The sequence below is a fragment of the Mobula hypostoma genome, chromosome 3, assembly GCF_963921235.1.
Source record: "Mobula hypostoma chromosome 3, sMobHyp1.1, whole genome shotgun sequence".
Lineage (NCBI taxonomy): Eukaryota > Metazoa > Chordata > Chondrichthyes > Myliobatiformes > Myliobatidae > Mobula > Mobula hypostoma.
Window position 1 is genome coordinate 160,376,917 of NC_086099.1, and position 26,901 is coordinate 160,403,817.

Consider the following 26,901-nt stretch of genomic DNA (forward strand, 5'->3'; position numbering starts at 1 on the left):
TTCTGAAGAGGATTTAATAAGTCAAAACATTCACATGAAATAATCGTAATGCAGTCCACTTTTGATTCAAAAGATGTGAGAACAGGCATTTTCCCAGAGAAAAGAAACACATTCATGGGATGTGTGACTTCAAGGAAGTTACTGTTTTTTCTTAGAGATGATAATATGAGATTGATATGTGCATATATGAGATATATAATCAGGGAGATCTTTGAAGTCAGCAGCAGGTTCTCTTTACTTTGGAAAGATGCCAGGACCAGTTGGCCAAATGTATATAAATGGAATTCTTCCAAAGAAGTAAACACAAGATTTCCAGCATTATCCTGGGTTTGATCAATACACAAAATTCCCATTTCCCAAACTGATATTTTACTTCTTAATTTAAAAGCTCATAATAGCACATATCAAAAGTTCCATTGCTGCCACACTGGACACTCACCAATATGCTTATCGACAGAACCACTCTGTGACAGATCTGTCGTAGCATCTGGCTCTGACACACCTGGAAAACAAGGACACTTATATTAGAATGCTGTTTCTGGATTCCGTTTTGGCATTCAGCACTATTGTCCAACAGAGTTTGGTGAACAAACTCCTACTCCTCAATCTAAATACAACACAGTGCAACCAGGTGTTTGATTTCCTAATTAACAGACCTCAGATAAACAGGATGTATAACTGCTCCTCCATCTCCATCATCCTCAACACAGGTGCCCGCGCCCCCCCTCCCCCCCAGGCTATGTGCTAAGCCTATTCCTCACACACAACTGCATGGCCAGGCACCCGAGCAACTACATCATCAAGTTTGTCAATGACAAGACAGTGGTGGGGCTCATCGCCAACAACGATGAGATGATCTGCAGAGAAGAGATAGACCAGCTCGAGGCCTAGTGTCAGGGAAATAACCTCTTCCTTAATGCCAAAAAGACAAAGGAGATGTTTATTGACTTCAAGCAGTTTCAAACTTGTGGAAGTGCACATCTCACACAACCTCTCATGGTCCCAGAACAAATCCTACAGTCAGGAAAGCTCATCAATGTCTCTGCTTTCTGAGGACACTGAAGAGAGCTGGACTGTCCACATCCAAACATATCCTTCTACAGATGCTCATTAGAAGGCATCCTAATAAGCTACATCACTGCTTGGTATGGAAACTGCACTGCAACAGGCAGGAAATGGGTACAATTGGTAGTCAAAAACTGGCAATGCGTCACCAGCACCAGCTAACCCGCCATCAAGGACATGGATAATGAAAGATATTGGATTAGGGCCAGTAACATCATCAAAGATCCCACTCTACCCCACCCCCACCCCCACTCATAGATTGTCTGTCCCATGCCCACTGAGGAGAGGCTACATAGTGTCCACGCAAGGACCACCATACTCAAAAGCAGTTACTTTCTCTAAGCAGTAACGCTGATCAACACCTCCACCTATTCACCCCACCACTACTTTATTATTTTCTGATAGTCGGCTTACGTACAACCTAGTGTCACTTTATGGAAAGCGGCCAGTGAAGGAGTGGAGCTTTGAGGCTTTGACTCAAGAGGCTTCAACGAGAAGAGGTGGAGGACGAGCTTGTTTCCAATTAGTCTTTATAATGCCTTCTGAGACGGTGATGTGCCTTTCATATGAGATGTGGCAGTCGTGGGGGAGCTCCCCTCTCTCACAGAGTCACATCTGCCAGAAGTGCATGCAGCTGGGCGGTCTGGAAGACCATGTTAGGAGTCTGGAGCAGCAGCTGGATGAACTTAGACTCATACGGGAGAATGAGGCAGTCATAGATGGGAGTAACAGGGAGATAGTCACACCTAGGCTGCCAGAAGCAGGTCGTTGAGTGAGTCAGAGGGGGAAAGCGAAGATGAGTAGACAGGTAGTGCAAACCACCCCTGTAGCCATTCTCCTGAATAATAAGTTTACCATCCTGGATACTGTTGGCGGGGACGACCGACCAGGTGTGAGCCACGGTGGCAGGTCCCCTGGCACTGAGTCTGACCCTGTGGTGCAGAAGGGTGGGATGGAGAAGAGGAGAGCTGTCGTCATTGGAGACTCTATAGTCAGGGGAGCAGACAGGAGATTTTGTGGACGTGAGAAGGACACCTGCATGGTTTGTTGCCTCCCGGGTGCCAGGGTCAGGGATATCTCTGACCGGGTGCACGACATCCTGGTACGAGAGGGAAAGCAACCAGAAGTCGTGATACATGTTGGCACCAACGACATAGGCAGGAAGAAGTGTGAGTTTAGGGAACTAGGTGGAAGGCTGAAGAACAGGACCTCAAGGATGGCGTTCTCAGGATTGCTGCCAGTGCTACGTGACAGTGATGGTAAGAATTGGAGGAGATGGCAGTTGAATGCGTGGCTGAGGACTTGGTGCAGGGGGAAGGGTTTTAGATTTTTGGATCATTGGGATCTCTTCTGGGGAAGGTGGGACCTGTACAGATTGGATGGGCTGCACCTGAGCTCGAGGGGGAGCAATATCCTTACAGGTAGGTTTGCTAGCATGGTTCGGGAGGGTTTAAACTAATTTGCGAGGGGGATGGGACCCAGAGCGATAGAGCAGTGAAAGAAGTGCATGGAGCAAAGCCAGATCTAACATACAGAGAGGCTTTGAGGAAAGAGAAGCAGAATAAAGGGTGTAAAGGTAGGAAGGTAGAAGGGCTAAAGTGCGTGTACTTTTTTAGATTATGAAGACACGTAGCCCTCTTTCATTGTCATTTAGTACTGCATGCATTAAGAAATGATACAATATTTCCTCCGGTGTGATATCACAAAACACAGGACAAACCAAGACTGAAAAAACTGACAAAACCACATAATTATAACATATAGTTACAACAGTGCAACAATACCATAACTTGAGGAAGAAATCCATGAGCACAGTAAGAGTTCAAAGCAAGAAGCAAGAATACTTCAGTGCAAGAGGCATCAGGAACAAAGGTGATGAACTGAGAGCTGGGATACATACATGGAATTATGATGTAGTGGCCATTACAGAGACTTGGCTGGCACCAGGGCAGGAATGGATTCTTAATATTCCTGGATTTCAGTACTTTAAAAGGGATGGGGGGGAAGGGGAGGAGGAGTGGCATTACTGGTCAGGGATACTATTACAGCTACAGAAAGGGTGGGTAATATAGCAGGATCCTCTTTTGAGTTAGTATGGGTGGAAGTCAGGAACAGGAAGGGAGCAGTTACTCTATTGGGAGTATTCTATAGGCTCCCTGGTAGCAGCAGAGATACCGAGGAGCAGATTGGAAGGCAGATTTCGGAAAGGTGCAAAAATAACAGGGTTGTTATCATGGGTGACTTTAACTTCCCTAATATTAATTGGCACCTGATTAGTTCCAAGGGTTTGGACGGGGCAGAGTTTGTTAAGTGTGTCCAGGATGGATTCCTGTCACAGTATGTTGACAGGCCAACTAAGGGCAATGCCATACTAGATCTAGTACTAGGTAATGAACCGGGTCAGGTCACAGATCTCTCAGTGGGTGAGCATCTGGGGGACAGTGACCACCACTCCCTGGCCTTTAGCATTATCATGGAAAAGGATAGAATCAGAGAGGACAGGAAAATTTTTAATTGGGGAAGGACAAATTATGAGGCTGTCAGGTTAGAACTTGCGGGTATGAATTGGGATGATGTTTTTGCAGGGAAATGTACTATGGACATGTGGTCGATTTTTAGAGATCTCTTGCAGGATATTAGGGATAAATTTGTCCCAGTGAGGAAGATAAAGAATGGTAGGGAGAAGGAACCATGGGTGACAAGTGAGGTGGAAAATCTAGTCAGGTAGAAGAAGGCAGCGTACGTGAGGTTTAGGAAGCAAGGATCAGATGGTCTATTGAGGAATATAGGGTGGCAAGAAAGGACCTTAAGAAGGGGGCATGAGAAGGCCTTGGCGAGTAGGGTAAAGGAAAACCCCAAGGCATTCTTCAGTTATGTGAAGAACAAAAGGATGACAGGATTGAAGGTAGGACCAATTAGAGATAAAGGTGGGAAGATGAACCTGGAGGCTGTGGAAGTGAACGAGGTCTTCAATGAATACTTCTCTTCGGTATTCACCAATGAGAGGGAACTTGATGATGGTGAGGACAATATGAGTGAGGTTGATGTTCCGGAGCATGTTGATATTAAGGGACATGAGGTGTTGGAATTATTAAAATACATTCGGATGGATAAGTCCCCAGGGCCTGACGGAATATTCCCCAGGTTGCTCCACGAGGCGAGGGAAGAGATTGCTGAGCCTCTGGCTGGGATCTTTATGTCCTCATTGTCTACGGGAATGGTACTGGAGGATTGGAGGGAGGCAAATGTTATCCCCTTGTTCAAAAAAGGTAGTAGGGATAATCCGGGTAATTATAGACCAGTGAGCCTTATGTCTGTGTTGGGAAATCTGTTGGAAAAGATTCTTAGAGATAGGATCTATGGGCATTTAGAGAATCATGGTCTGATCAGGGATAGTCAGTATGGCTTTGTGAAGGGCAGATCGTGTCTAACAAGCCTGATAGAATTCTTTGAGGAGGTGACCAGGCATATAGATGAGGGTAGTGCAGTGGATGTGATCTATATGGATTTCAGTAAGGCATTCGACAAGGTTCCACATGGTAGGCTGATTCAGAAAATCAGAAGGCATGGGATCCAGGGAAGTTTGGCCAGGTGGATTCAGAATCGGCTTGCCTGCAGAAGGCAGAGGGTCGTGGTGGAGGGAGTACATTCAGATTGGAGGGTTATGACTATTAGTGTTCCACAAGGATCTGTTCTGGGACCTCTACTTTTTGTGATTTTTATTAACGACCTGGATGTGGGGGTAGAAGGGTGGGTTGGCAAGTTTGCAGACGACACAAAGGTTGGTGGTGTTGTAGATAGTGTAGAGGATTGTTAAAGATTGCAGAGAGACATTGATAGGATGCAGAAGTGGGCTGAGAAGTGGCAGATGGAGTTCAACCCGGAGAAGTGTGAGGTGGTACACTTTGGAAGGACAAACTCCAAGGCAGAGTACAAAGTAAATGGCAGGATACTTGGTAGTGTGGAGGAGCAGAGGGATCTGGGGGTACATGTCCACAGATCCCTGAAAGTTGCCTCACAGGTAGATAGGGTAGATAAGAAAGCTTATGGGGTGTTAGCTTTCATAAGTCGAGGGATAGAGTTTAAGAGTCGCGATGTAATGATGCAGCTCTATAAAACTCTGGTTAGGCCACACTTGGAGTACTGTGTCCAGTTCTGGTCACCTCACCTTAGGAAGGATCTGGAGGCATTGGAAAGGGTACAGAGGAGATTTACTAGGATGCTGCCTGCTTTAGAGAGTACAGATTATGATCAGAGTTTAAGGGAGCTAGGGCTTTACTCTTTGGAGAGAAGGAGGATAAGAGGAGACATGATAGAGTTATACAAGATATTAAGAGGAATAGGTAGAGTAGATAGCCAGCACCTCTTCCCCAGGGCACCACTGCTCAATACAAGGGGACATGGCTTTAGGGTAAGGGGTGGGAATTTCAAGGGGGATATTAGAGGAAGATTTTTTACTCAGTGAGTGGTTGGTGCATGGAATATACTGCCTGAGTCAGTGGTGGAGGCAGATACACTAGTGAAATTTAAGAGACTACTAGACAAGTATATGGAGGAATTTAAGGTGGGCGGATATATGGGAGGCAGGGTTTGAGGGTTGGCACAACAATGTGGGCCAAAGGGCCTGTACTGTGCTGTACTATTCTATGTTCTATGTTTATGGGCATACAATACAATTAATCTATGTATATAAACTGCATTATGTATTCATATTTGTTGTTTTTATTATCATTATTTGTGTTTTTGTGTTACACTGAATTCAGATTAACAATTATTTTCTTCCTCTTTACACTTGAATACAACATGTGACATTAAACAACCTTGAATCTTTAATTTTACACACGAAACACTAGAGTTTGCGAAAATCTGGAAACATCTCAAATAATCAAGTTCATGAGTTTCTTAGATCTAAGAAATCACATGACTGGGTCTTGTAAAAGTTTTAGAAATGTTTATTTTGTGCTTTTAATTTCTGTGCTCCCCTTTCTATTGGAAATGGAATTAAAAGTTCATGATATCCGGAGCTTGGTGCGGTCTGCAGCCTCCAACCTGATGGCATGAACACGGTCTCCTCTACTGTCACAATGAAGCCAGGTTGGAGGGGCAACACCTAATAATCTCTTTGGGTAGCCTCCAACCTGATGGAATGAACGTCAATTCCTTGACTTCCGGTAATGCCCCCCCCCCCCGCCTCCTTCACCATTCCCCGTTTCCTTTTTTCTCTCTTGCCTTATCTCCTTACCTGCCCATCACCTCCCTCTGGTGCTCTTCCCTTTTTCCTTCTTCCACATCCTTCTGTCCTCTGCTATCAGATTCCCCCTTCTCCAGTCCTGGATCTCTTTCACTTCCCAGCTTTTTACATCACCCCACCTCACCTCCTGGTTTCACCTATCACCTTGTGTTTCTTACTCCCCTCCTCCCACCTTCTAACTCTGACTCCTCGTCTTTTTCTCTCTAGTCCCAATGAAGGGTCTCGGCCTGAACCATTGACTATACTCTTTTCCATAGATGCTGCCTGGCCTGCTGAGTTCCTCCAGCATTTTGTGTGTGTTGCTTGGATTTCCAGCATCAGAAGAATTTTTCTTGTTTATGCCTTCCAGGTGTTTTATCAACCTACAGTGGCCCCCGAGTATACGCTCAATGAGAAAGAGGAAGGAGGAACTGAAGAGAGAAGAGTATCCAGGTTAAAGGTGAGGGGCAGTTGAGAAATGAATAATGAGGATAAGAGGGTAGTGTGAGGCCTGCTCAGACAGACACCTCCCAGTCTCCACAGGAGTCACCTGCTACTCATTTTCAACTCATCACCTGCAGACTGTCTAAACCCAGCTCTTATTCACAGTCACTTGTTCACCCATCGAACCAGCCAGACTCAGCCAGTTGCTCTTAGCCTTCAGTTACCTTGTTGCCTGTGGTGTTTAGTATCTGTTCTCTCTTGTTTAGTGCTCTTTCATAGTTCATTATTTTTGCATTCAATTATTAAAATTATCACTCACTGCTAAATCTTCTCTGGTGCTCTGCTTTTGGGTTAAGTCTCCTCTACAGTTCATGACAGTATTGTTGGACTGACAATTGAATCAGCAGAGTACACTCCCCTAAAGGAAGTCATCCATCAACAGGATCACGCAATCCCAAATTAGCAGGAGACCAATGATCATCTGCTGGCCAATCTCAACCATCTCTCTCCACCTCGATACAACGATCCCACACGAGTCAACCTCCTCCATCAGAGGCCTGGGTCCAGTGCCCAAGTGCTTCATTGGATCCCCAAGCCAATGCTGCAACTCCCTGTCCCAGTGCGTCTTACACTTGGAGCTCCAGCCATCTCTGTATTTTACAGACCAAGCCAAGATTACCTTTGTTATCTCTCTCCTGCCTGGGCAAAATCTGACCTGTGCTGCCTCTAACTGGGACAATAAAACCACCTTGTGCAATCAATATGAAGAATCACCACTGAGCTATGCTGGGTTTTCAACTATCCTGGAAGTGGAGAGAGGTTAAAGGATCAGATACTTCACCGGTATCAAGGCTCATGCTTGGTTCAGTGCTGGATTGCTCCGTGGAATTCAGGATTTGCATGGCAGAGTGTGACCTCAGTATGGAAGTGCTGCTGGCCCATTACCATCACAGCCTCTGAGAGCGCTTGAAAGACAAGCTGTCTACTCAGAATATGCCCACCAATCTTCAAAGACTCATCACTCTGGTCCTCCGAATTGACAATCATGTAATGGAATGACCTTCCAGACACAAGCCAGAACCCCAATTCCGTTCCAAGAATGTTTCAGGCTGCAGGATCTACATCATCAGTGTTTCCAGAATCCATGCACCCTGCAACATCAGCTGACTTCACCCCGTGGAGACGGTAAAAGCTCTCAACCTCGCCAAATTCTCACAGGAATACCACAGCTTTGCCATTGCCGTGAGTAATAAGGAAACCAGCACCCTGCTGCCTCACAGACCACACGACTGCGCAACCATCCTCCTTCCAGGCACCACCCCTCCCCAGGGTTGTCTGCCAGAATGACTACATCACTGAAGCACTACAGCATGGATTCATGGGACCATCCCAGTCCCCAGGCGGTGCAGGATTGTTCTTTGTTAAAGAAATATCAGTATAGAACCTGGTTTAATATCACTGGCATATGTCATGAAATTGGGTAACTTTATGGCAGCAGTACAATGAAATATATGAGAAATAAATATAGAGAAATAAACTGAGTTACATTTAGTGTATGTGTATATATAACAGTTAAACTTAAATAAGTAGTGGAAAAAAACTCAGAAATTAAAAAAAGTAGTGAGGTAATGTTCATGTGTTCGATGTCTATTTAGAAATCAGATGGCAGAGGGGAAGGAGCTGTGCCAGAATCACTTCTGCACCTCATTCCCGACAGTAACAGTGTGCCTTCAGGATTCTGCACCTCTTTCCTAATGGTAAAAGTGTGAAGGGGGCATGTCCTGGGTGGTGGGGAACTTTAATGATAGGTGCTGCTTTCCAAAGACACCAGTCCGTGAAGATGTCTTGGTACCCGTGATGGAGTTGACCAATTTTACAAGTTTCTGCAGCTTATTTTGAGCTTATGTAGTAGCCCCCCCACCATCCGGGAATGAGAGGGTTAACATATGAGGAACGTTTGTCCGCTCTTGGACTGTATTCCTTGGAGTTTAGAAGAATGAGGGGAGACCTCATAGAAACATTTCGAATGTTGAAAGGCATGGACAGAGTGGATGTGGCAAAGTTGTTTCCCATGATGGGGGAGTCTAGTACGAGAAGGCATGACTTAAGGATTGAAAGGCGCCCATTCAGAACAGAAATGCGAAGAAATTTTTTTAGTCAGAGGGTGGTGAATCTATGGAATTTGTTGCCACGGGCAGCAGTGGAGGCCAAGTCATTGGGTGTATTTAAGGCAGAGATTGATAGGTATCTGAGCAGCCAGGGCATCAAAGGTTATGGTGAGAGGGCGGGGGAGTGGGACTAAATGGGAGAATGGATCAGCTCATGATAAAATGGCGGAGCAGACTCGATGGGCTGAATGGCCGACTTCTGCTCCTTTGTCTTATGGTCTTATACCAGACTGATGCAACCACTCAGAATGCTCTCCACAGTACATTTGTAGAGGTTACCGAGTCAACAAACCAAATCTCCTCCAACTCCTAACGAAATATAACCTCCGCCTTGCCTTCTTTATTGCAGTACCAATATTTTATGTCCGGGTAAGATAGTGACACCCAGGAACTTGAAATTGCTCACTCTCTTCACTTCTGATCCCTTTATGAGGATCAGTTTGTGTTCCCTTGTCCTACCCTTTCTGAAGCCCACAATCAGCTCTTTGGTCTTGCTGACATTGAGTGCAAGGTTGTTGCTGTGACATCACTCAATTAACCAGTATATCTTGTTGCTGCACCGCCTTTCATCACCATCTGAAATTCTGCCAACAATAGTTATATCATCAGCAAATTTATTCATAACATTTGAGCTATGCCTAACCTCACAATCATGGGTGAAGAGAGAGTAGAGCTGTGGGATATGCTGCGATGGGGATCTTCGTCCCTGCCTCGACTACGGTAGACCAACAATATCAACTTTAGAAAACACTACCCTCACCCCTTGATAGGTAGCAGATATGAAACACCACAGGGCCCAGATCTTCACCACACAGGATCTACAGATCAAGTACAACCTTATCTGCATCCATCAGGGAGATGAGTGGACAACAGCATTCATAACACCCACTGGCCACATGGATATTTGGTGATGCTTTTTGGACCTTCCAGGTCCAGCCATTTTCCAAGCCTTTATCAATGAGAACCTCCAAGACATGCTATACAGGTATGTGTTCATCTACCTCAATGTCATCCCCAGTTTATCCAAGGACCCCCAAGACCCCGACTGTCATTTCTATTCAGTCCTTCAGCATCTCCTTGAACACTGACTGTACTGTAAGCTAGAGAAATGCCAATTCCACACCCTAGTCTTTTCCTTTCTGGGTTAGCTCCTTTCACCCCAAAGGCATAACCATGGACCTAGAAAAGGTGCATGCCATCGTTACATGGCTCTCATCATGCTTCCTTAAATAGCTACAGTGCTTCTTGGCCTTCTCCAAATTCAATTCCCATTTCATCTGAGACTACAGCCAAATAACTGCTCCTCCCACCTTCCTCACAAAAACACCTATCTCACGGATAACCTGGTCTGTTGCCATGGGCCATGCTGTCAAGGAGAACAAGAGTTGCTTCACAACTGCTCCCATTCTCTGCGATCCAAACCCATCTGGACCTTTTACGGTAAAGGTGGACACATCTGGCATGGGCACCTGAGCTATCCTCTCCCAACGGGAACTAGGCAGGATGACCCACCCTTGTGTCTTCTTCTCGTGCAGGTTCAACTCTACACAGTGCTGTTATAGAGTAGGAGACAAGGAACTACTCACATTAAGTGGGGCCTTGGAGAGATGGAGACATTGGCTGATGAGAAACCCTGAGTCCTTCCTGATCTGTATTGACCACTAGATCCTCGTATCTATACAACAGACCTGCCCCCCCCCCACAAACTCAATCCACATCAAGCTTGTTGGGCCCTCTTCTTCGAGCAATTCAACTTCACCATCTCCGACTGACTCAGCTCCAATAACTACTGAGCTGCCACAGAAATTGACACTCAGCCCATCATTCCATCTTCCCAGATCCTTTCTTAATTGTCTGGAACTTTAAGAACCAGATGTGCCAGGCTCTCCAACACAAACCTACTCTGACCAACACCTCTGACTACATGCATACATACATACATGTGCCAGTGGCTGTGCACTCTGAGTCACTCCAGTGGGCTCTCTCCTCACCCCTCTCGGTCATCCAGGTGCACAATGGACTCGGGATTTTCTGCAATGCTGATTCTCGTGGCCAAACATGATCGCGGATGTACATCAGTTCATTGCTGTCCAATCTCAAAGTGCCCAGCCCAGTTCTTCAAACCAGTGGCCCTCTAGGCTCCTGCAGCACCTACTGGTCCCTTGATGTCATAGTCCCACATCGCCATGGATTTCATCATGGGTTTGCCACCTTCTGTATGGCCACAGTGACCATGACAGTGGTGCACCAGTTGTCCATGGTGGTCCACTCTATTGTCCTTCCCTAACTTCTGTCAGCCGCTGAGACAGTGGACCTGGTTCTCCAACATTTAGTTTGCCTCCACGGCTTCCCCAGGACATTGTGTCAAACCTGGGCCCACAATTCATCTCCAGCTTTTGGTGAGCCTTCTGCTCCCTCCCCCATACCTCAGTCAGCTTGTCCTCTGGCTATCATCCACAGACCAATGGTCAGTCAGAAAGAGCCAATCAGTAAATGGAGATGTTTCTGCGATGCTTTGCTGCCTCTAACCCTTCCATGTGGAAGAAGTATCAGCTCTATGTGGACCTGCCCCTCAATCTCCATTTCTCTTCTGCAATGGACATGTCACCCTTTGAAATGCTTCGTGCCTACAAACCCTTGTTGTTCCCTGCGGAGAAGCCAACGGGGAGGTCCCATCCAACAGGGCCCTGCTTTGCCAATGCTAGAATGCTTGGAAGAAGGCACAGATGAACATCCTAATGCTAACCTTCCCTACTGCCACCAAGCTAACTGCTGTTGGCACCCAGCCAGACTACTCCAGCCTGGGCACCGTGCCTGGCTGTCCACCCAAGATCTGCCCCTGTGCACTGACTCCCACAAGCTCTCGCCCTGGTCCATTGAACCCTTGAAGATTATCCATCACATCGGCCCAGTCACTTACCGGCTATAGCTGCCACCACCCCTCAGGATCACACCTCCTTTCCATGTGTTTGGCCTCAAGCCCACTGTCCATCGTAAGTACCTGATTGACTGTAAGGTTACAGCCCAGAGAGGAGGTTTTGGATGCCATGCAGTTCCATCTTAGTTCCATCGTATATTGAGGAGTTTTACTAGATACATACAGATTGTCCTGGGCCAGCTGTAGGAGAGGGGTTTCTGCATGTGCAGGCACCTCCTAGTCTCTGTCTGTCTGTATCTTGTTTTACGGCGGTTGGCATCCAGCACCTCCTAGTCTCCACCCAGCTAACAGGAGTCACCTGCCACTCATTTCTACTTTATCACTGCAGCCTATTTAAACCCAGCTCTTATCCACAGTTCTTTGTTCACTCATCGAAGCAGTGGGACTCAATCAGTTGCTCCTAGCCTTCGATTATCTTGTTGCCATGATGAGTTAAATATCTGTTCTCTCATGTTTTTTTTTGCTTCCCCCCCCCCACCGTGCCTTGAAACTTTGTGCACTTGGTTCCTGTTTGAGATAGTGCAGATGAAGCACAGCCATGTCTTGTTGGTAACAAACAAAACTGCTAACTGCTTCATTAATCACACTTTTTCTGGTAAAGAGTCACTGCAATCCATAACCTGTAACTTCCCTTTCAGAGCTGATTTTTCAGACCACCTGTATGACTTGGCATTTTTGCAGTGTGACCTGAAGCCTTGAAGGTGCAGGATGGTTGCAGTGTGACCTGAAGCCTTGAAGGTGCAGAATGGTTGCAGTGTGACCTGAAGCCTTGAAGGTGCAGGATGGTTGCAATGTGGCATGTAAGGGCCGAACTGAGGTGGCGAAGCCCGGGTACAAGAGCAGCGAATGAGTTAATATTTGCTGCAGCAGAACTGAGATGGGGCAAGGTAAAGTTGAGGCAGCTGGGCCTGGACCTGGGCCCGAAAGCAAGGCAAGACCCAAGGTTTGATCAATTTAATCGCTGGGTGAGGTACAAGCTGAGTCAAGCTGCTGGGACCCTGGCCTGAGAGCGTAGCAAAGTGACAGTGCCCTGGTCTGAGAGTGAGAAACGACCTGAGGTTTGAACAATTTAAGCACTGGGTCAGGTTGAAAAGGTCAAGGTGTCTGGGCCAGAGGCAAGGGACAGCAGACATCCCACCTCTCCTGGAAGTTCCAGGAGTCGCCGGCATATTGAGAGTGGCTCCCTGATGCCCGAAAGTTATATACAATATCCTGCAAATCGATTTTTTTGAGAGGGAGAGGGAGAGAGAGAGTGAGCATCCTGTTTGGTCTCTCTTTGTGCCAAGTAGACTATCAGTTTTCTCTGTGGGCGGGCTTTACAGTCGACCTCAAAAATAATGACAGTGTTGCTCGCTGCACTGTTTGCAACAGTGACTTTTCTATTGCCCATGGTGGGTTAAAATGTAAAAGACATGTTGAGGTGAGTTTAACAGGTGTCATTCGTTCATTAGCATAGCTAACATTATTTAAACTAGCTGGCTAACTGCTAAGGAGCTACTCTATTGATGACACCAAACTCCCTGTAGACTTGCTTAAAGTTGTAATAGAATAAACATGATAATATAATATAAGTACATATTTTAATGTCATATTTTCTGCATATACCCAACTTGGTTTACAGATTAGACAAAATCACTAAACAAAGTATTATGTACACCCTTGGAGGTCGACCGTGGGGGCGGGGGGATGATATGGGGTTGCGGCGGGCGGGGCTGCTACCTCCCTGAAATGAGGTTTTTCAGGGAGGGATGTCTGGGACAGGCCAGTTCAGCTCACTGGTCCACAAAGTTCACTCATCTCTGCACTGAACTCAAGACTTGGTCTGCAACTAGTGGGCTGCAGGATCAGCTGCAGTGATGAATGGCTTCGCGGCTGTGGACTCACTTTCATGAACTTCAGTTGCTTGCTTGCTTCTGTTGTTTGCACAATTTGTTTTTATTTCTGCAGACTGGGTGTTTGACGACCTATTTTTTAATGGGTTCTATTGGGTTTCTGTGTTTTCTGACTACCTGTGAGGAGATGAATCTCAAGGTTGTAGGTCGAATACCTACTTTGATAATAAATGTACTTTGTACTTTTGTATTTTGTTATTTTGCAGTCAATTATTAAAGTTTTTGCTCACCACTAAATTTTCTCCGCTGCTGTGCTTTTCTGTCAAGTCTCCTCTACGTCTTCTGACGAGTAGCAATAGCAGTAATCAGGTATGAATGCAAGAGTGGGAATCAAAGCTGTGCTGGAGCTGGTGAGGTGCTGACTAGTGGATAGACTTCAGAAGGCTTGGTACCAATATTGCGTCATGGAGGAAGTGGAGATGTGTTCCTGTAATCCAATTTCCGCTTATTTAACACATATATCTTTAAATGACGGTAAGCAATTCAGGATCATCTGCTAGGTCTGGTCAAAGGTTTGATGCGAGGTCATAATCTGTACTGTTACCTGATGTGCGGATAATTTCTAACATTTTCACTTTTAATTCACATTTGCAGCATCTGCAGCTTTTCTTTAACTTTTCATTTAGGCTTCATATGCAACTAGATTTCTAAAATATAACTAATATTGCTGGTAACTGATCTAAGGCAAAGAGTGCTGCAGAGAGGGATCTAAAATTAGCATTAAAATTTTTATTTGTTTATAAAATGGATCTATGCCTGCATTACTTTTTGACTTTGTCAGAACAGATACAATAAACATCCAGCTCATAAAAGCATTTCCTTCCTGCCTGCTGGCCCATTTAATCTTGGAAAAGTCTGTTCTTTGCCATTGACCTTCTCAGTCCTTGTGATACTAGAAATTTCATTTGAAAATATAATTATTTTATATGGTATTTTATTTCAACCAAAAGCTGAAATAGCCATGACAAATAAAAGCACTCCCTAGGTAAATTGAAATAACTAGACAAACTGCAGTTTAAACAACTTACTATAAAAAGTTTGTTTTTTGAAAAATACAATTGCAACTTTATAGTATACATTATATTATTATACTCCTCTTCCCTAAAACTAGTTTTAGTTTAAATCATACATATTTCAAGCCCCATTTACGATGTAGATTACCAGCACAATGCCTGTGTTCATATTGTCCAGACAGACTAATACAAAGTATAAATATGTTGTGTTTGCTTAAAGTAATGGTTATTCAATCTGTAAACAACAGGAATTCTGCAGATGCTGGAAATTCAAGCAACACACATCAAAGTTGCTGGTGAACGCAGCAGGCCAGGCAGCATCTCTAGGAAGAGGTGCAGTCGACGTTTCAGGCCAAGACCCTTGGTCAGGACTAACTGAAGGAAGAGTGAGTAAGGGATTTGAAAGTTGGAGGGGGAGGGGGAGATCCAAAATGATAGGAGAAGACAGGAGGGGGAGGGATAGAGCCAAGAGCTGGACAGGTGATAGGCAAAAGGGATACGAGAGGATCATGGGACAGGAGGTCCGGGAAGAAAGACAAGGTGGGGGGGGGCCCAGAGGATGGGCAAGGGGTATATTCAGAGTCCTGAATGGTGGTAAGGGAGGAAGTGTAAGGGCATGTGTAGCACTTGTTCCGCTTACACGGATAAGTGCCAGGAGGGAGATCAGTGGGGAAGGATGGGGGGGACGAATGGACAAGGGAGTTGCGTAGGGAGCGATCCCTGCGGAATGCAGAGCCTTTGTGGCCTTTTATATATTGGCGAGACCCGACGCAGACTGGGAGACCACTTTGCTGAACATCTACGCTCTGTCCGCCAGAGAAAGCAGGATCTCCCAGTGGCCACACATTTTAATTCCACATCCCATTCCCATTCTGACATGTCTATCCACGGCCTCCTCTACTGTAAAGATGAAGCCACACTCAGGTTGGAGGAACAACACCTTATATTCCGTCTGGGTAGCCTCCAACCTGATGGCATGAACATTGACTTCTCTAACTTCCGCTAGGCCCCACCTCCCCCTCGTACCCCAGCTGTTACTCATTTTTATGCACACATTCTTTCTCTCACTCTCCTTTTTCTCCCTCTGTCCCTCTGAGTATACCTCTTGCCCATCCTCTGGGTTCCCCCCCCCCCCCATCTTTCTTCCCGGACCTCCTGTCCCATGATCCTCTCGTATCCCCTTTTGCCTATCGCCTGTCCAGCTCTCGGCTCTATCCCTCCCCCTCCTGTCTTCTCCTATCATTTTGCATCTCCCCCTCCCCCTCCAGCTTTCAAATCCCTTACTCACTCTTCCTTCAGTTAGTCCTGACGAAGGGTCTCGGCCTGAAACGTCGACTGCACCTCTTCCTAGAGATGCTGCCTGGCCTGCTGCGTTCACCAGCAACTTTTATGTGTGTTGCTTGTTATTCAAACTGTGGCAGTTTAGGGCTGTTAGAAAATCTATGCTATGTTGGGATAAATTCACCAATTCCATGCTCCCAGTCTTGGTTGAAGAGAGTATTATGGCTATTGACTCTATAACCTGAGTTTCCTTTAAGTGTAGTTGCTATTGGGAACTTGGGAAATTCCTATTTTTGCAAGTTCCACAATGAGTTCTGCTGATGATTCTTTCCATTCATTTGCTTCCATGGTAACATTTTTTATATATTCATTCAAGGAATTTGGGGTTCCCAGACTGAGCCAGCACTAGTTGCCCATCCCTAGTTGCTCTTGAGGAGGTGGTGGTGAGCAAACTTCTTGAACCACCATGTGGTTGCCTAGTGGTCTCTAATAACTGAATGGCTTGCTAGGCCATATTTGTCACAACCACAGATTCAGCAGCGCAGCAGATTCAGCAGTTGCGCTTGTGAATATACACGTGTCAGCTAATTATTTCATTGTGATAGTATTTAACTCCATTCATTCTGTCGTAGTGTTTGTTGAGACTTGGACATGGAACATAGCAACGTTTCACTGCCTGTTTGCATTTGGCTTTGCCTGGGAAATAGTACTGTCCAGTCAACTGACTCTGAAGACTAGCGGTATTCATTTTATATTTAGTTGCTCTTTTCAGCTACAGCGTAGGCTTTGTTTTCCATTTGATAGTCTTAGTTAACGGCCATGTTTGGCCTAGCATTTATTGTTCTCTTTTCCCTTTAACACTCTTCGCATTAATGTCTGTGAACTATCAACATGTGTCAGTGTCTCTCACTCCGCACTTGGGCCATATCCGAACACAGTGACAATATTAGAGTGCAGGTAATTGTCAACTTGAATTATAATCTCTCTGCCTTTGGACCTTACCCACTTCCAGGAAGCCCAACATGAGCTCGATAATCCGATCTTGACTTCTTTGGGTTGAGGCCAGTTCTGATGAAAGATCATCACTGCAACTCTAACTGGTTTTTTTCTCTCTCCGCTGACACTGGCTTACCTGCTGGGTATTTCAGGCTTCCAGTGACCATGTGTTTTGTATCTCATTATGCTTGCATTAATTTTTTCTCTCTCACTCAGTTCTTATTCCTTCTGTTTGTCATCACTATCTAACATCTACAATTTATAAACAGCACACATCAAAGTTGCTGGTGAACGCAGCAGGCCAGGCAGCATCTCCAGGAAGAGGTACAGTCGACGTTTCAGGCCGAGACCCTTCGTCAGGACTAACTGAAGGAAGAGTTAGTAAGAGATTTGAAAGTGGGAGGGGGAGGGGGAGATCCTACCCGTTATTTCATCCTCCTTCGGATTCACGCATGCAATCGCCATTTTTTTGACTTTGTCATGTTAGGCAAAGATCACAAGATCCTACATCTACGGACTCCAGAGCCTGCTGGCCATGAAACTAGCAGGCATGAACTTCAGATTGCGGCCCCTGCCATTGATCTCACCGGCTCCAACACCTCAGGGCATATTCAAAACCCGGACTCCAGCAACAACCATGGACACCTTCAAAGTGATTGCGCAACCACCAACTGCGACTCCAGCCTTGAACTCCAGGCCGGGTCTTTATGCGCTGCTATTGTGACTCCCGTCTCCCCTTCCCCCACCAATACTCTGCAATCCCATCTCCTTCAGATCCCATCGTCAGCTCCTGGGTCCTCAGAGGCTCCATCTTCCTCTCACCCCAACCCTCCCCTCTCCATTGACACCCCCAGCCTCCCCCCTCCCCCCTCAATCCCAGCTCTCATCCGTGCCGGGTCTTTACCATCCCCTCCGACCTTCAACTGTCGGAGGCAGAACGCTCTGTTCTCAGTAAGGGCCTCACCTTTGTCCACCTTTGCCCACACCTCAGCGAGTTCCGTGTTCGCCATGATGCGGAACTCTTCTTCCGCCGTCTCCATCTCCAAGCCTACTTCTTCGGCAAGGACTCTTCCACCCCCACCGATGACCCCTTCTCCCATCTTCAACCCTCCTCTTCTTCATGGACACCCCGCTCTGGTCTTCTGCCTGCTCTGGATCTCTTTATCGCTAACTGCCGACGGGACATCAACCGTCTCGACTTCACCGCACTTTGTCCCCATTCCAACTTCACTCCTTCGGAAAGCTCTGCTCTCCACTCCCTCCGCACTAATCCTAACCTTATTATTAAACCCGCCGATAAGCAGAGTGCTATTGTAGGCTGGCGCACTGACCTCTACCTTGCCGAGGCACAGCAACAACTCGCGGATACCTCCTCTTATTTACCCCTCGATCGTGACCCCACTAAGGAGCACCAGGCCATTGTCTCCCACACCATCACCAACTTTATCCGCTCAGGGGATCTCCCATCCACTGCTACCAACCTTATAGTTCCCACACCTCGCACTTCCCGTTTCTACCTCCTACCCAAGATCCATAAACCTGCCTGTCCTGGCAGACCTGTTGTCTCAGCTTGCTCCTGCCCCACCGAACTCGTTTCTGCATACTTCGACACGGTTTTATCCCCCCTTGTTCAATCCCTTCCTACCTATGTTCGTGACACTTCTCACGTTCTTAAACTTTTCCATGATTTTAAGTTCCCTGGCCCCCACCGCTTTATTTTCACCATGGATGTCCAGTCCCTATATACTTCCATCCCCCATCAGGAAGGTCTCAAAGCTCTACGCTTCTTTGTGGATTCCCGACCTAATCAGTTCCCCTCTACCACCACTCCGCTCCGTCTAGCGGAATTAGTCCTTACTCTTAATAATTTCTCCTTTGGGTCCTCCCATTTCCTCCAAACTAAAGGTGTAGCCATGGGCACCCGTATGGGTCCTAGTTATGCCTGCCTTTTTGTTGGCTTTGTGGAACAATCTATGTTCCGTGCCTATTCTGGTATCTGTCCCCCACTTTTCCTTCGCTCATCAACGACTGCATTGGCGCTGCTTCCTGCACGCATGCTGAGCTCGTTGACTTTATTAACTTTGCCTCCAACTTTCACCCTGCCCTCAGGTTTACCTGGTCCATTTCCGACACCTCCCTCCCCTTTCTAGATCTTTCTGTCTCTGTCTCTGGAGACAGCTTATCCACTGATGTCTACTATAAGCCTACTGACTCTCACAGCTATCTGGACTATTCCTCTTCTCACCCTGTCTCTTGCAAAAATGCCATCCCCTTCTCGCAATTCCTCCGTCTCCGCCGCATCTGCTCTCAGGATGAGGCTTTTCATTCTAGGACGAGGGAGATGTCCTCCTTTTTTAAAGAAAGGGGCTTCCCTTCCTCCACTATCAACTCTGCTCTCAAACGCATCTCCCCCATTTCACGTACATCTGCTCTCACTCCATCCTCCCGCCACCCCACTAGGAATAGGATTCCCCTGGTCCTCACCTAGCACCCCACCAGCCTCCGGGTCCAACATATTATTCTCCGTAACTTCGGCTACCTCCAATGGGATCCCACCACTAAGCACATTTTTCCCTCCCCGCCCCTCTCTGTTTTCCGCAGGGATCGCTCCCTACGCGACTCCCTTGTCTATTCATTCCCCCCATCCCTCCCCACTGATCTCCCTCCTGGCACTTATCCTTGTAAGTGGAACAAGTGCTACACATGCCCTTACACTTCCTCCCTTACCACCATTCAGGGCCCCAGACAGTCCTTCCAGGTGAGGCGACACTTCACCTCTGGGTCGGCTGGGGTGATATTCTGCGTCCGGTGCTCCCGATGTGGCTTTCTATATATTGGCGAGACCTGATGCAGACGGGGAGACCGCTTTGCTGAACACCTACGCTGTGTCCGCCAGAGAAAGCAGGATCTCCCAGTGGCCACACATTTTAATTCCACATCCCGTTCCCATTCTGCCATGTCTATCCACGGCCTCCTCTACTGTAAAGATGAAGCCACACTCAGGTTGGAGGAACAACACCTTATATTCCGTCTGGGTAGCCTCCAACCTGATGGCATGAACATTGACTTCTGTAACTTCCGCTAATGCCCCACCTCCCCCTCGTACCCCATCTGTTATTTATTTTTATATACACATTCTTTCTCTCACTCTCCTTTTTCTCCCTCTGTCCCTCTGACTATACCCCTTGCCCATCCTCTAGATCCCCCCCCCCCGTCTTTCTTCCCGGACCTCCTGTCCCATGATCCTCTCGTATCCCCTTTTGCCTATCACCTGTCCAGCTCTTGGCTCCATCTCTCCCGCTCCTGTCTTCTCCTATCATTTTGGATCTCCCCCTCCCCCTCCAACTTTCAAATCCCTTACTCACTCTTCCTTCAGTTAGTCCTGACGAAGGGTCTCGGCCTGAAACATCGACTGTACCTCTTCCTAGAGATGCTGCCTGGCCTGCTGCGTTCACCAGCAACTTTGATGTGTGTTGCTTGAATTTCCAGCATCTGCAGAATTCCTGTTATCTACAATTTATAAGCCCTCTTTCCACCAATGTCACTGACTGTATCACAAGCCTCTATGGTCCCCTTTTGCTGAGTATCCTGTTTCTATTTCCACTAGAAACTTGGTTTCAATCCTCACAATGAGGTGCTGTTGCACAGAACACACCCAAATATATACTAATGAAGAGTCAGTGGTCTATCACGTTAATTCTGCTTCTCTTTCAACAGACGCTGCCTGGCCTGCTGAGTATTTTTTGTTTGTTTGTTTTCACTTCAGATTTTTAGCATCTACAATGACTTTTGGATTTCCATTTATTCTACACCAACAGACTGTGATTCTTGTGGGAGTGTAGGTAAAACAACCCCCTGAAAAAGAGGCAAATAAACCTTTGAGCCTGGTAAATCAAACCAACTGTTTAGAAAGATGGCAAATCAAAAAGTTTAAAATCTATGGAATTTTTAAAAAAGTATGAACCTTTGAAAAGTGAAACAACTAAATATATTTCAAACAGCTAAATAGACTCAGTCAGTAAAAAGAAAATCTATTTTTAATAATTGTCTTTCACAGCCATTCTCCTAAATAGAAGTCAATGGTTAAGACACGTACATAGATTGCTAACCCAAAGGGAGGTGGAACTGCTAAACCTTCACACTGCCTTGTGATGGCTCCATGACGATTGCAATCAACAAATAAACCACACATAACTAATTGGAACCATGCAGATGTCCTGGAACTGCTAACAGTTAATGAATGAAGTGTTAGCAATTACACAGCCAAGTGTGTGCATTTCCCTTCAAAATCTTGATCAACAGATTGCAACAGAGTAAAGAAACTCACTTAAAACAGAAAGCTGCACAGGAGAAATTTTTCAATAAACTGAGAATGTGTGGTCTGCTCATTTAAGTTAATGTTTTGAATGTTTCTTATTTTTTAAATCAGATTTTGCATCTCTGGAGTTCTTCTGATAATGTTCATGTGAAGTACCTTGGGTTGCTTTGTTATGTTAAAGTCTCATTATAAATCTAAAACAGTTACAATAGTGTGCGAATGAGACTGTAATAAAAGCACAAAAAATGAATGTGTTTAGAAGTTTATGCACCAGCTGTGGCCAACAATTTAACATACTAAGACGGTTTCTCTTTCCAAGAATTTTGGTGAGTATCTTCTGTTTTACATAGAAACACAGAAACATAGAAAATAGGTGCAGGAGTAGGCCATTCAGCCCTTCGAGCCTGCACCGCCATTTATTATGATCATGGCTGAGCATCCAACTCAGAACCCCGCCCCAGCCTTCCCTCCATACCCCCTGACCCCCGTAGCCACAAGGGCCATATCTAACTCCCTCTTAAATATAGCCAATGAACTGGCCTCAACTGTTTCCTGTGGCAGAGAATTCCACAGGTTCACCACTCTCTGTGTGAAGAAGTTTTTCCTAATCTCGGTCCTAAAAGGCTTCCCCTTTATCTTCAAACTGTGACCCCTTGTTCTGGACTTCCCCAACATCGGAAACAACCTTCCTGCATCTAGCCTGTCCAATCCCTTTAGGATTTTATATGTTTCAATCAGATCCCCCCTCAATCTTCTAAATTCCAACGAGTACAAGCCCAGTTCATCCAGTCTTTCTTCATATGAAAGTCCTGCCATCCCAGGAATCAATCTGGTGAACCTTCTTTGTACTCCCTCTATGGCAAAGATGTCTTTCCTCAGATTAGGGGACCAAAACTGCACATAATACTCCAGGTGTGGTCTCACCAAGGCCTTGTACAACTGCAGTAGTACCTCCCTGCTCCTGTACTCGAATCCTCTCGCTATAAATGCCAGCATACCATTCGCCTTTTTCACCGCCTGCTGTACCTGCATGCCCACTTTCAATGACTGGTGTATAATGACACCCAGGTCTCGTTGCACCTCCCCTTTTCCTAATCGGCCACCGTTCAGATAATAATCTGTTTTCCTATTTTTGCCACCAAAGTGGATAACTTCACATTTATCCACATTAAATTGCATCTGCCATGAATTTGCCCACTCACCCAACCTATCCAAGTCACCCTGCATCCTCTTAGCATCCTCCTCACTGCTAACACTGCCACCCAGCTTCGTGTCATCCGCAAACTTGGAGATGCTGCATTTAATTCCCTCATCCAAGTCATTAATATATATTGTAAACAACTGGGGTCCCAGCACTGAGCCTTGCGGTACCCCACTAGTCACTGCCTGCCATTCTGAAAAGGTCCCATTTATTCCCACTCTTTGCTTCCTGTCTGCTAACCAATTCTCCACCCACACCAATACCTTACCCCCAAGACCGTGTGCTTTAAGTTTGCACACTAATCTCCTGTGTGGGACCTTGTCAAAAGCCTTTTGAAAATCCAAATATACCACATCCACTGGTTCTCCCCTATCCACTCTACTAGTTACATCCTCAAAAAATTCTATGAGATTCGTCAGACATGATTTTCCTTTCACAAATCCATGCTGACTTTGTCCGATCATTTCACTGCTTTCCAAATGTGCTGTTATCACATCCTTGATAACTGACTCCAGCAGTTTCCCCACCACCGAAGTTAGGCTAACCGGTCTATAATTCCCCGGTTTCTCTCTCCCTCATTTTTTAAAAAGTGGGGTTACATTAGCCACCCTCCAATCCTCAGGAACTAGTCCAGAATCTAACGAGTTTTGAAAAATTATCACTAATGCATCCACTATTTCTTGGGCTACTTCTTTAAGCACTCTAGGATGCAGACCATCTGGCCCTGGGGATTTATCTGCCTTCAATCCCTTCAATTTACCTAACACCACTTCCCTACTAACATGTATTTCACTCAGTTCCTCCATCTCACTGGACCCTCTGTCCCCTACTATTTCTGGAAGATTATTTATGTCCTCCTTAGTGAAGAGAGAACCAAAGTAATTATTCAATTGGTCTGCCATGTCCTTGCTCCCTATAATCAATTCACCTGTTTCTGTCTGCAGGGGACCTACATTTGTCTTTACCAGTCTTTTCCTTTTTACATATCTATAAAAGCTTTTACAGTCTGTTTTTATGTTCCCTGCCAGTTTTCTCTCATAATCTTTTTTCCCCTTCCTAATTAAGCCCTTTGTCCTCCTCTGCTGAACTCTGAATTTCTCCCAGTCCTCAGGTGAGCCACTTTCTCTGGCTAATTTGTATGCTTCTTCTTTGGAATTGATACTATCCCTAATTTCTCTTGTCAGCCACGGGTGCACTACCTTCCTTGATTTATTCTTTTGCCAAACTGGGATGAACAATTGTTGTAGTTCATCCATGCAACCTTTAAATGCTTGCCATTGCATATCCACCGTCAATCCTTTAAGTGTCATTTGCCAGTCTATCTTAGCTAATTCACGTCTCATACCTTCAAAGTTACCCCTCTTTAAGTTCAGAACCTTTGTTTCTGAATTAACTATGTCACTCTCCATCTTAATGAAGAACTCCACCATATTATGGTCACTCTTACCCAAGGGGCCTCTCACGACAAGATCGCTAATTAACCCTCCCTTATTGCTCAAAACCCAGTCCAGAATAGCCTGCTCTCTAGTTGGTTCCTCGACATGTTGGTTCAAAAAACCATCCCGCATACATTCCAAGAAATCCTCTTCCTCAGCACCTTTACCAATTTGGTTCACCCAGTCTACATGTAGATTGAAGTCACCCATTATAACTGCTGTTCCTTTGTTTTATTGTAAATTTCAAGAAGGCAAGCTATAGCAAGCTAAAGTGAGGCAGACAGTGTTATTCTGTGATTCTCCAAAAAACAGTCAATAATTTTCACTAAACCAAAGACGATATAAGGCAGTGACACATGACATGTAAGGAAAGAAGCAATGTGTTCAACCCACCTGCACAAGTAAAGCTGCTCTGTGTGCACTCATGGACAGAAGTTATCCTCAGATCAGCTATGGCTAATTGGATAATTAAATCAAAATGATAAGCATTAAGTAAGAAAATGAAAAGCATAGAAACTGCAGAGATCAGAAATGTGAAAGAAAAACTAGAAAATGCTGGGAACATTCAGCTGGTCAAGCAGCATCTGTGGAAAGAGGCGAGGTTAGTCCCTGCTGCCTCCACTTGAAAAAAGAGATGACACGTGCTACCTCCAGTCACCTAGTTCCTCACTAGTTCTGACTGAGGTTTAAAAACATAAGCTGAGTTCTTTGGGTTTATGTTGGGTTTTGTTAAGCAGTGTTAAAGGTCAAAGACAGAGACATCAGTGAGAATCGGATGGAAAATTAAAATGGCAGTCAACCGGAATGTTAATCATCACATTTATGGACGAATTGGAAGTGTTCAGCGAAGTATTCGGTTTCTCCATGATCAAAGAGATAGAAAGGAATGCCAGTGAATCACTGTTTCATGTTGAAAGACTATTTTGGTCCTTGGATATTGGGAAAACAAAAGCTAATAGGGTAAATATTGCACCTTGTGTGTTTGCATGGGAAAGTGCTGTGAGAAGAAAAGGAGTAGATAAGAGGAATGAATGAAGCAGAATGTCAAAGCGGGAATAAATTCTGCAGGATGCTGATAGTGGAGGGGAGGAGATAATACTTCAGATACTGGGATTAAAGACCTGTGAGGCTGACATCAACAGCAGCGTAACATTAGTAGAAAATATTCGAAAAATATTCAGAAAGACAGATTAATAATGACTTGAAAAGAAAGGGAATGATCAGAGATAGCCAAAGTGGGTTTAGCAAGGGCATATCCTGTCTGAAACAGTATAAAATTGCATTGATGTGGCTAATACAAAGGATTTGGCTTCCTTTGAACAGTAACGTTCTTGACAAGGTCTCACAACAGAGACAGATCAAAAATTTAGAGCCCATGGGATACAGGGAAAGGCAATAATTTGGATCCAGCATTGGCTTGGCTATAGGAGACACAAGGTGATGGGAGATGGTTGCTTTAGGGACACAATGCCTGTACTAGTGGTGTTCTACAAGGCTTGGTGCTGTGACTTGCTAATTTGGATGTGGAAGTAGGAGAATCATCTTCAGCTGCAGAGTGAAACCATTATGTTGGTGAAAGGAGCTGAAAAATGGCAATTGGGGTTTAATCCAGATAACTGTGAGATGATGTTTTTTAGGAATAAGATGAGGCTGGGATGTATACCATGAATGGAAGGCTCCTCAGAGTGCTGAGAAACAGATATATAAATATATGAAACTAAAGATGCTGGAAAATTACAGAACAATTAGATAACATTGTTACACAGACATATTGGATTCTGGCCATTATTAGTCAGTGCACTGTATTTAAGAGCAGGGAGGTTATGCTCCAACTTCATAAATCATGATCAGTAACTTTGCAAATGATAGCAAAATTAGTAGAATAGTGAACAGTGAAGAATGTTGTCTAAGGTTACAACAGCATCTAGTTCAACTGGAAAGAAAGCAAAGGAATGGCAGATGGAATTTAACTCAGACAATTGTGAAGTGATGTGTGTTAAGAAGTTGAGCCAGGGCAGAACATGATAATGCCCTGGGGAGTGTTGTAGAATGGTGAGAGATGTTCTCTCCACAAGTCATAGTTCCCTGAAAGTGGTGACATTAGTAGACAAAGTATTAAATAAGGCAAATGGCATGCAGACCTTCATCACATGGAGCATTGAATGCAAGAGTTGACATTCGTGCTAAAGCTGTACAAGATGTTGGTGAGATCATAACTGAAATATTGTGCATCGTTGATCAAGATTCAAGATTGATTAATGTCAATTCCAGTACATAAGTATAAAGGAGAATGAAATAATTGTTACTCTGGATTCAATACAGCATATAAAAGAACACACTAAGATAAAGAACATGTTAAACATGAATATATAAGAGGACTTATACACATAGACTGATTATATGTACATTAAGTAATGATTAGAACAGGAGTGTTTGTACATAAGGCGACACAGACAGGAAATAATAAAATAGCGGTGGTTCGGGGAGTGGTGAGGTGGGTTAGTGGGTGGAGGTGCTGATCAGACTTGCTGCTTGGGGAACGTAACTGTTTCTGAGTCTGGTGCTCCTGGCATGGATACTATGATGGGAGTAGTAGGAGGAAGTGTGGGATCCTTCATGATTCTGATGATTATTGTTTCATGATATTGATATTGACTAAGTTAGAGTGAAGAAAACTTTCACAAGAATACTGGAAGGTCTTGAGTTATATGTTGTACACTGGAATTGTTTCTCCTGAAATGAAGGAGACTGGGGGTAAACTTGTCACCATCACACATACGAGCAGCCACTGCAGTGTCCCCTGTGGTCATCCGCTCAACAATAAGTATACCACTTTGGATATTGTTCGGGGGGTGGGGAGGGCCTACCAAGGTGAAGCCACAGTGACTGGGGTCTCTGGCTCTATGGATCAGAAGGGAA